Below are 11,277 nucleotides of genomic sequence, written 5' to 3'. Positions count from 1 at the left end.
CATTGAATAAATAATAGCCACCCAAATGAAGAAAAAACTATTTTACAGAAAACTAATCTAGTTTTCTTTTTTATTTAATTTCATTATTACAATACAACTATCCAGGCATTCTGAGAAGTGCACTGAATAGTATAATGAAAAAACATATAACCATAAATTAATTTCAAGTGCAGTTAATATTTTGTCATATCATCTGTACCAAAAATTATTTTGTACAAGTATTCTAAAGTAAATTAACTTTGCATTTGCAATTCTGGTTTAAACTATACTACCATAAAAAATGAAACACTGTCAATCCAAACCTAATACCATTTATAGAACAGGAGAAAAATATAACTGAACAAGTTAATATACATCGGAAACCCTAGACAGTGAATTGAATATTGGATAGTGACACTAATATCTGGAACACAGAGGGGAAAAAAAACAAACAAACATACAAAGGGTCAGATAAAACCAAACCAATAACAAACTCTAGTAATTTGACTATAGACTTGAGTAATTTCTCCTGAGGGAGAAAAAGGGAGTAGGGAGTTGGTAAGGGGACCCCATAGACTCTGGAGGAGGATCATTGGTGCCTTGATGGTAAGATTGGTGTGGTAACATATACAGGAAGCTGTTATACCTTATACCTCTAAAGCATATACAACATTGTAAATAAATGTTACCTAAATTTAAAAAAAAAGATAAAAACAATGTCATTTATTATTATTGAATACAAAATCTCAAATTTCCCCAATAGTAATCTAGATCTCTGATTTTGCCTCTCCTTTTCCAAATCATAGCTAAATGAAGGAATATTCATAATATTTATGTGTAATGTCTTCTAAAACTTAAGTACATTTAATGGAAATATATATACAGCACAGCACACAAATATATCTGCAGAGCCAATGAAACTGTCATGGATTAAATTCAGTTATTTAACTGCCACTCTTCTCAGGAAATAAACTAGCAGCTCAGAAGTGCCAGCATTCCAACCTGTGCCTTCTCAGTCAATGTACCAACCCTTCTCCCTCCATGTAATTATCTTCTAAATGGATACTCTCTTCTGATACCAAATTGAAAGTTTCATACTTCGGGAAAGCATCTTGACACTCATTGTCCTTTGAGTAAGCATATATTTCAGAATAACTCTTAGTCTTTCACATGCCTGCTGAAAATATTCCTCGAAATATCTATTGTATTGTGATACATACATAGCAACTTGAAAATTAGAAAAAAATCAATGTTCCCCATTCAATGAAATACTGTTTCCTTCTATTAATCAGGTAGTTAAAAACAAAACTTTTTTTTTTTTATTTAGACAATCTGTATTTTATTTTATTTTTTTTTCAAATATTAAATTTTATTTTTATATTCCCCCATACAATTGCAAACGCCCCATTCTGACCCCAATCCTTCCCCTCCCGCCCCCCACCCCCCAAAAAGTGTCTCTGGTTCATAGTTTTTGTTGATTTTGATTTTCACTTTCTTATATTCATTTTCCTGGTCCCTTATTTAAGTTTTCTAGATTCCTGCTATGAGTGAGACCATCCGGTATTTTTCTTTTTCTTTTTGGCTTATTTCGCTGAGCATGATCCCTTCCAGTGCCATCCATGTTGCTTTTTAAACAGTATTGTAGATTTCAGCTTAGAAGTTGCAGATATCTTTAGATTTAACCTGTATATTTTATTTTTGTGTTATTTAAAAGGCTAATATTATTTCATTTTCTAATTCTGTTTTATTGGCATATAAAATTATAAACTATTTTATATAATGATTTGAAATTTCAAAGATAACTATATCCATTTTGGTCCAAACAACTTATTTAAAGTCTCTACTGAAACTTTATCTGTATAAATAATTTATAGGTCCCTTCTTTTCCCTCAGGACTTTTTTTTCCTTGTCTTTTTGCACTTGCTACAATCCTAATGTTAAAAGTGTTTTGTATTTATCCATTATTTGATTGAAATTTAGTTTCTGGTTTGCTAATAGATTTCCACAGATGTTGAGCTTTAGCAAATACATTTTCTGCAGCTATTGAAATATTTTTTCTTCTTTATTCCATCAATATAGTCAATCATTTTTTAGTTATTTTCAAATATTAAAATAACTTACATTCCTAGAATAAACTCACTTTTCTTATAGTAATGCTAAACTTCATTTGCATTTCTGTTTAAATGGACTAATATTCTATGTAGTATTTTTGCATCTATGCCCAAGGATAAATTAATCTTTACTATTAATACATAGGGATTTCATGTCATATTTGTATTTTTTTTACCAAAGTTACACACACAACACACAAAGTGAGAATTTTTTCCAGTTATCTCCATTCACTGGAAGCATTTAAAATACTGAAAATTTTTATTCCTAAAGAATAAACATCTGGACTTGGATTTTGAGATTTCTTTGTGAGAAGTATCATAATTGGGGCCTCCCAGGCGGCGCAGCGGTTGAGCGCTGGGTTGCGAAGCTGCCCGCGGCCTCTGCGGCGCCGGTTCGATCCCCGGCTGCTCCCCGGCCACCGAAGGAGGGTCCCACATGGCGCGCAGACCTCTCCTGCCGCCCGCTGCTCCCCTCAGCAGTGTACCTCGGTCCTTCTGCCTGCTCTGCTCCCCGCTCTGGCTCTGGTGAATTCTCTCGCCCTCCCGGCTTCTGACTGTACCCAGTGCATGTATAAACCAAACAAACAAACAAACAAATAGATAAATAAGACATGCCTCTAGAAAATTAAAAAAAAAAAAGAAGTATCATAATTGTATATTATATTTAATTAACACATGGGAAAGTACTATTTTTTATTTCAATGCATCAATTTTGGATGGAATTTACAAACATTATCTAAATTTTCAAATGTATTAGCATGAACTAGTTAATAATATTCTCACATTTATATTTGAAACTATGTTTACATACCATTTTCCTCAGTTCCAAAGCTGATTTAGTGTTTTCTTGATGAGTCTCACAAAAGTAGTGACAACTTTTGAAGTCTTAGTTAAAAAAATAGCATTTGACTATGACTGTCATCTCTATGGTCTACTTTTTTAACTAAATTTCACTTCTACATAGTCTACATTGGGTCTAAGTGTTCTCAGTCTACTTTTGAAATGACTCCATAAATCATTGCATTTTAGTCTTCTTTATTAACATTTACATGTGTGCTATAAATTTGCTTCTAAGTGACATTAGCTTCATTTGACAAGCTAGATAAATAGTGATTCTACTATAATTAAGGTCAAATATTTTTCTATTTTTCATAGTGACTTCATTATTAACCCATAGATTATAAAAATTATATTGCTTAATTTTCCCAAATAGAGATAATTTCTCATTATCTTTTAATTGTGGATTTCTAAGGTATATTAATTGCATTAAGAGACTAGACAATGTAATTTTTCACTTATATGACTTTTACTTTCTACATTGACCTATAAGTGGCAAATTTTGGAAGATCTTCCATATTTCATGGAAAAGAATATATAATCAACCCCTACGTTTGCAATTCATTAATAGATAAATCAGCTAAAATTTATTAAATGTATCACTCAAATCCTCCATATTTTTACTTATTTATCTCTGCTTATTCTGTCAGTTACTGAAGGGATGAATTCAATTTCCAAACATCATTGAGGACTTTCTGTCTGTTTTTTATTCTGTAGATTTTGCTTTGCATATTTTTGTTCATAAAAGTTTAGAAAAAAAAAATCTTTAATCATATTGAAATGCCTCTTTATCTTTAATAATTCTTTATATTACTGTAGCTATTGCAGCTTTAATATGGTTGGTGAGTTATAGTATATTTTACAATATGTCCAACATATTATAAAATATGTCTCTTTTAAGTTGTATATTAAAATAATCTGTTAGTCTTTTAATTGAAGCACCTAATTTACATTTAATTAAAATACTCATTGTATTAGGTGTAGCATTTCTATTTTTAATTTTTTTCCTTCAATTTTTCTTTCTAAGAGTTTTATCTCTACAGTCTCACATTATTAATTTAGGGATTTATTCAATATACATTTATTATCACATGATAAATTGTATGATAAATTGTATATTCACTTCTTGGATAGACAAAGAATTTAGAACATTTTAACTCCTCATACCCTCCCCCAACTTATTGCTTACTTTGCTGCATAGTTTAATTTTATATATGCAATTTAAGCACCGTAAAGAATTGTCATTTTTATACAAATTTATTCACATGAGCATTCTTTCCACCATTGATTACTTATTGAAACTTTAAATTTCCTTGTGGGATTATTCCCCTGAGCTTGAAAAATTTCTCTTAGTAATTCATATACAACAGCTCTCCTTTTGGCATCTTAGTTTTGTAAGGCAGAAATTGCCTCAACTATATCTTTATTATTAAAACCTGTTTTTACTAAATATAAAATTCTCAGTAGGCATTTCCTTTTTTTCACCCCTTGGAACATAGTCTGTTGTTTTCCATTGTTTCTCTTAAGATGTCATTTTCAGTTTTATTGTTGCCCAATTAGTGATAATGTCTTCTTACTCTCTACTTATCTTTCTTTGACTTTAGTATTCAGCAATCTTACAGTAGGTGTATCTAGATTGGCTTTGCTTTGTATTAATTCTTTGTGAGATTTATAGAGATTATTAAATCAATAGTTTGGTGAACAATGATCAGTCAATATATCTTCAAATATTGTCCTTTCTCATTTTCAGTTATTTCTCCTTCATTGAATCCAGTCAGTCTTTTAAAAAATATTTTTAAAAAATTTTATTTATGCATACAAGAACTGGGGTATAGGCCAGAAGTGAGGGGGGTGAGAGGATTCACCAGAGACAGGTGGGGAACAGAACAGGCAGATCAACTGAAGCACACTTCTGAAGGGAGCAGTGGGAGAGGTAGGAGAGGTCTGCTGCATCATGTGGGTTGCTCCCTGGCAGGGATAGAACTCGTGCTGCAGAGACTGCGGAACAGCTGCACACACAGGCTGCATCTTAAACCCTTCCGCTACCAGGGAGGCCATAAAAAATATTTCATTATACCATTATCTAATTTTTTTTCATTTTGCCCATATATATGTATTGCTTTGCAAATTTTCTTCTGACCTAAATTACAGGCGCCAATATTTCTCTTCTGTTGAATATGTTATTAACCACATCTGCTGAGCTATTAATTTTAATTATCAATATTTTTACAGATTGATTTCTCTACTAAAGTCTCAATGTTATCTTTTTAATTCTTTGAAAATATGATCATATTCTTTGAAAGTCTTTGCATGATAGCTCATTTACCTAAATCCACTAGTGGTGTATCCATATTAAATTTTGGTTGGTTGGTTTTGTTTTTGTTTAAGTTGAATTCTTTTGTAGCCCTTATCATGTTTGATTAAATATTAGAAATATATGAAAAACATACTTATTGAAGCTATGGATGATGCCATACCCATTCTAATTACTTGTTTCTCCATCCCTATCTTTCCTAATATTCTCACTGAGGCCTGTGTGCACTGAACTATGGAATGCAGTGATGTGGCCCACGTCAGCTCATGTCCTGCCCAATTCCTTTGTTCTACTTATTTCATTCTATATTTTGCTTTCTTACATCATGCTTATTTGAAATGTTTATTGCTTCCTTTGCACTTCCCACCACCACCCCCCCCCCGCCACACACACACACACACACTGTATGTAATCCATGAAGCCAGGAACCTTGATCTTTGTTTTGTTCACTGATGTCTTCAAATAACCACAATAGAGTCCCTCACATAAAGGCACTCAATAAATAAAACTGATTAGATTTACAAATGAAAAAAGGAAATGAGAGAAGGCAGGGGGCCATTAGGTGCTGTGAACAGTGGGACATAATTTCCTCTTTGTAGATGTGGCAACTCCGGAAGTGGCCTCATAGGTATTGTTGGTCAGTCAAATGAATCAGATATCTAGATATCTATCAATTGGTATATATTCAGGAAACTCAGGGCTGGATTTTCGTGTCAAAAATACAACTATTATTTGGAAATGATATAATTGTGGGAAAACAAGGTAGTCCAACTACAAAGTTTAATTAGCAAATGATTTTTTTAAAAATCTACCTAGTAGTCTTAACCTAAAGAATCCATGTTTATTTAGCTTTTGTTTCACAAACTTCCCAGTTTAAACCTGCCTGACTGCAAACTCTTAGTTTTCAAACTATACATAAAAGATCAACTATATAGAGAAAGACTAAATCTCTGATTTTTAAGAATGAGAAGTATGTACAATTCACTTCTGGGTATGTTTGCTAATATTTTCTGCATTCAAGGTAAATAATACCTCCTTTTAAATAGCAACAATTATTTTTTTTTCATTTTTTAAGCTTTTTTATTTTATACATTTTTTTAAATAATAAATTTTATTTTTATATTCCCCCATACAACTGCACATGCCCCATTCTGACCCCAATCCCTCCCCTCCCGCCCCCCACCCCCCAAAAAGTGTCTCTGGTTCATAGTTTTTTGTTGATTTTGATTTTCACTTTCTTATATTCATTTTCCTGGTCCCTTATTTAAGTTTTCTAGATTCCTGCTATGAGTGAGACCATCCGGTATTTTTCTTTTTCTTTCTGGCTTATTTCGCTGAGCATGATCCCTTCCAGCGCCAACCATGTTGCTGCAAATTGCATGTGTTTATCTTTTTTGAATGCTGAGTAATATTCCATGGTGTATATGTACCACATCTTCTTGATCCAGTCATCTATTTTTGGGCATTTGGCTGTTTCCAAAGCTTAGCTATTGTAAATAGTGCTGCTATAAACATAGGGGTGCAGGTGTTCTTTGGAATTGATGTTTCTGTGTCCTTTGGGTAAATACCTAGGAGTGGAATTGCTGGATCATATGGAAGCTCTATGTTTAGTAGGTCCAGAAATCTCCACACAGCTCTCCATATAAATAGCAACAATTATTATGCTCATTGTTCATGTCTAACTGTCAAGTAGTGCTATCAAACCTTGGAAAACAAAAGAAGTGAAAAAATGATCGCAATGACTGAACTAGAAAGGAACTGAGAACAAAGCCAAAGTATCAGTGCATGAATCTCACTCATTAGGTGGCTCTAGAGTTTTCAAAATGAAGCCAAGCCACTTTCTGTTATTTGTTCACATTATGGGCATATTTTCCACTCTGTTACTAGTCTTTTTATTTCCCTTTTTTCATAAATAATGCAATTGAAATACAAAAATACCACTGATATTAAATCTATATGGTATGTACAATGAGTTATATATACATCTTTGGGGTATTTACTCAGGAAATTTTTCTGCTCTGAAAAATCTTAGGTTTGGCACATTTATTTTATACCTACAGGACATTTCAATCAACAAAAATGATTGTCTTTTTTCCTACCTAGCTTTGAATCAAACACAATGAAAAAAATGACAATGGCCACTGTGACCAAGATACAATTACATTTTATATGAGACATGTAATAAATAGCATAAATGACTGAAAGCTTATCTATAAAACACAACTTATCTTCAAATATTCATTACTGTGCTGTAAAGACAATTTAACAATGGGATATGTGTGTGTGTGTAGTTATTATTCATAGTGACCAAAAATGCAGAAAAATATATGCCTCTGTTAAAATTCAGTTAGAATTTCACATGATATACATAATCCATGCTAAATTTAATTTTCTGTTGAGAATAAATTTTCCTGGTCGAGCAAATAATTTTTATAAAAGTTTTCTCCCCAGGTGATATACCCCTAACATTTTCTTCATATATAAATCTAATAAGCACAATCTAGAAATGATAAATACAATAGCTATCATTTCAGGTTTTTTTTTATTTTTTTTAAAATTTGGAATAATATCATGTAATAGATTATTTAATGGAGGAAAGTGGAGATAAGAAGTTCAAAGCAATCAAAGAATTCAGCCAACTCTTAGAAACACATTAATCAAGAATTATATTTAGGGCCTCCCTGGTGGCGCAGGGGTTAAAGTCTCAGTGCTATCAAGCTATCATCAGCCACTGCAGCCTGAGTCGGAATCCCAGTCAGGGAGCTAACTCACATATGGTGCAGCAGACTTCTCTTGTCTCACCCTCTGCTCCCCTTACCAGTGTATATCCGTAGATCTACCTGTTCTGCTCCTCATTCTGTCTCTGCTGAATCCTCTCACCCCCACTCCTCTGGCCTATACCCCAGTTTTTGTATGCATAAATAATAAAAATTTAAAAATCTTAAAAAATAGAATTATATCTAAACTGTGATTAAGGAAGTTGAAGAATGTTTTATTGAATGATTTCAAATATATATATTAAAGATTGATTGATTGATTGACTGATTTATTTATTTATACAAGCACTGGATACAGTCAGAAGCACAGGAGGGTGAGAGAATTCACCAGAGCCAGAGCGGGGAGCAGAGCAGGCAGAGTGATGAAATACACTGCTGAGGGGAGCACTGGCTGGCAAGAGAGGTCTGCACACCATGGGGGACCCTCACATGGTGGCCAGGGATCGAACTGGTGCTGCAGAGGCTGTGGGCAGCTTTGCAACCCAGAGCTCAACCGCTGCGCCACCGGGGAGGCCCTCAAATATATTTTTATGTGAACTTGAAGACAATGAAAATGAGCAGTAAAAAATCTAAGATACTGTATAACAGGCAGTTTTCTCCTTGATAACCTCCTCTTCATTACGCACAGGTGACCCCCCAAAACTTGGGCATCCTTTCTTCTCAAAATATACATGTGTACATGATGGATTGAAGAGAACCTTTCGTATCCCTGATGGCTTGCCCTATACCTTATGGTTCATGGAGATGCTTCTCCATATACAGTCCCTGTGTAATATACATGATATAAAATTACCTGTCTGGAAAAGACTCAGCTTCATCATTTCAAAATTCTATACTCTCTTGAGAACACTGATGACTTTTAATTTGGCATTTTGTCTAGATATTTTTGTCACTATTTCTATGATCTAATGATGTTATTTTGATTCTATTTCAATGATCTAATAAATTTAAAGCACATGAAAAGCATGATTATATATTTCCCAATAGGGTTAATAAAATAAATTTTAGTGAACATCATATAGACTACAAAGTCATGATTAAAATGAGTGAAGTTCATTTATAGGAGTCATTTGTAAAATGCAGCTTCGCAATGAAAGAACCCTTGATTTTTTCATAGACTCATAAAGGGGGGAAAAAGGAAAGGCAAATAAAAATATTTTGAGATTTAAATATATATATGTTTAAATATATATGTTTATATATATGTTTATATATATTTATATATATATATGTTTACAGGAAAGACATATTCTAGAGGTGGAGAAAATAGATTTCTATTATCACATATGTCTTGTGATATTAAAAAAATCACAGTATTTGCAGAAATATGCTCAATATGGTCAGAACTTGATTAGTAACTACCAACTTCCTTACTATTTACCGACAGGATCAAACAGACAAAGTGGAATATGCTACTCAACCAGTCATAGAGTGCCTGCTTTTAGATAGCCCACCAGTCACTTCAGCTTCTTAATAACCTCAAATTAAAGTATACCAGCATGAATTCTTTGTATCACTAATACAGCTTCTTTCCCTCCTTCTATCTTCAATTCAATTCAAACCCAAGTGATGGTGGCTGACTCACTTGCAGTAACAAACTGAATAACTAGCCCATGTTATCAATGGATGCATGTTTGTTTATTTCCACAAGGCAAAATCTTTAAAAAAAAAAAAAAAAAAAAAAAAAAAAAACAATAACTGGACTTCAGACTCTATGGTAAAATTTAAAAGGATAATTTTACTAAACAAAATTTATCCTATTTCCAAGACCTGATATTATAAAAAGTTTAAAGGTAAACATTTCTTAGCTGTAATTTGAGTAAAACACCTAGATAAGTGTTCTCTATCTGTCTGTATACAGGCAGCATCTATATGAATGCGCCTCTGGATACATTTTCCTCAGTAGATTGAGGTCAGACTAATACTAAAAGAAAAAAAAAGATGAAAAAAGCTACCAAGAATCAAAATGACTTTTTAAAAGTACTCAAATTACAACTAATACAGCTGGAATTGAAATGAACCAAGAATGCCTTTAAGCATGGAACAAAGGCCAATAAGAAAAAGATCTCAGCTGTTGAAGAAATAAAGGCCTCCTTCTCTAATGTGGCAGAAGTTGGTGAAATATTCAACTCCTGGAGCAATACAAAGCAAAGAAGAAATCATTTTTAGATAAGAGGACAAAACTAATGGATATTCTCAGCAAGCCTAAAAGCTATGTTACCACAATAGTACCAAGATAATGGTTTCTACCTCTACAATTCCTTTCAATGATTGTTTTGCCAATATACAGTGTAAAGGAAACAAAGACTAATAATTGCTTGTCAGTATTGACGAAGCATGACTGGCATCATGAAGGGAAAGGGCTGGGGGAAGGTGGATGCCACTTCACAGCTACTGAGAACACTAGCAGGCTGAGAACACTAGCTATGTTTACACCAAAGAAATGAAAATAGGAAGGAATATTTGAAGGTCAACTTAAATGAGCTGTTTACATCTTTCCAGTTAACAAAACACATTTCAAAGGCCAAAAGATTTGAATCATTGAAGAAATTTAAAAAGGTGCAAAATGATACAAGAAATCACATTAAGAGCTAGAAATCTGTGCTCCAAGTCCAATTAGGGGTGGGTGAAAAAAGCTTAACCATAGAATCTTATAAAGCAAAATTGTAAGCTATCAAAAATTTTACTATAGGGGAAAATGTCCTACATGACACTGAAATCCAATTTCTCAATGATATATAGTACAAAAAACTCAAACAGATTTGAATTACTAAAGGAGTTTTCAGATTCTGCAATAAAGTGAAAATACAGTACATACAAGTTAACATGTTTCACACTTTCAAATAAAATAGCCTTAAAGAAGCAAATATCAAACAATTCACTGCTACTATAACAAGTAATCAGTTCTTGTATATATATTTAGAGATATAAAGATAGCCTGGAAATGGAGAAACTTAGAGAGTAAGGAGAGTACAATTAGACAATCACGAGTGTTAAATGCATAGTATAGGCATTTAGTGCATCTGTGCTTTGTAATAGGAATAGCATTTTGCCCAGCAAGACCTCACAAAGCCAATGAAGAGCTGCAACAAGATGATGGGTAGGGATAGAATATACATAAAAATGGTAATGATACCCATGTTTAAATGACTTCCCTAAGGATTTAAAAGCAAATTTATTTTTATATCTTCCCCTGAAAATAATATAACAAATCCAATAGTATTTTGAGTTGAAAATCTTTATATGTTCTTTTCTCACT

At 32.9% G+C, this 11,277-nt stretch overlaps 1 long non-coding RNA gene across 4 annotated transcripts in view; it reads left to right on the top strand.

Annotated features, from left to right (window-relative positions):
* The first annotated feature begins 949 nt into the window (after window positions 1-949).
* LOC119252929 (uncharacterized) overlaps window positions 950-11,277 on the top strand; it is a 71,906-nt gene continuing 61,578 nt past the window's right edge. For all 4 annotated transcript variants that reach the window (XR_008552795.1, XR_008552794.1, XR_005126945.2 and 1 more), the window contains exon 1: window positions 950-1,112. This is a non-coding gene — a long non-coding RNA (uncharacterized LOC119252929). The remainder of the gene's footprint in view (window positions 1,113-11,277) is intronic.

Source organism: Talpa occidentalis, unplaced genomic scaffold (assembly GCF_014898055.3).
Source record: "Talpa occidentalis isolate TD23 unplaced genomic scaffold, MPIMG_talOcc4v2.1 talOcc4.2, whole genome shotgun sequence".
NCBI lineage: Eukaryota > Metazoa > Chordata > Mammalia > Eulipotyphla > Talpidae > Talpa > Talpa occidentalis.
Note: the sequence above shows the minus strand (reverse complement) of the source record. Positions and strands in the feature narration are given on the sequence as shown.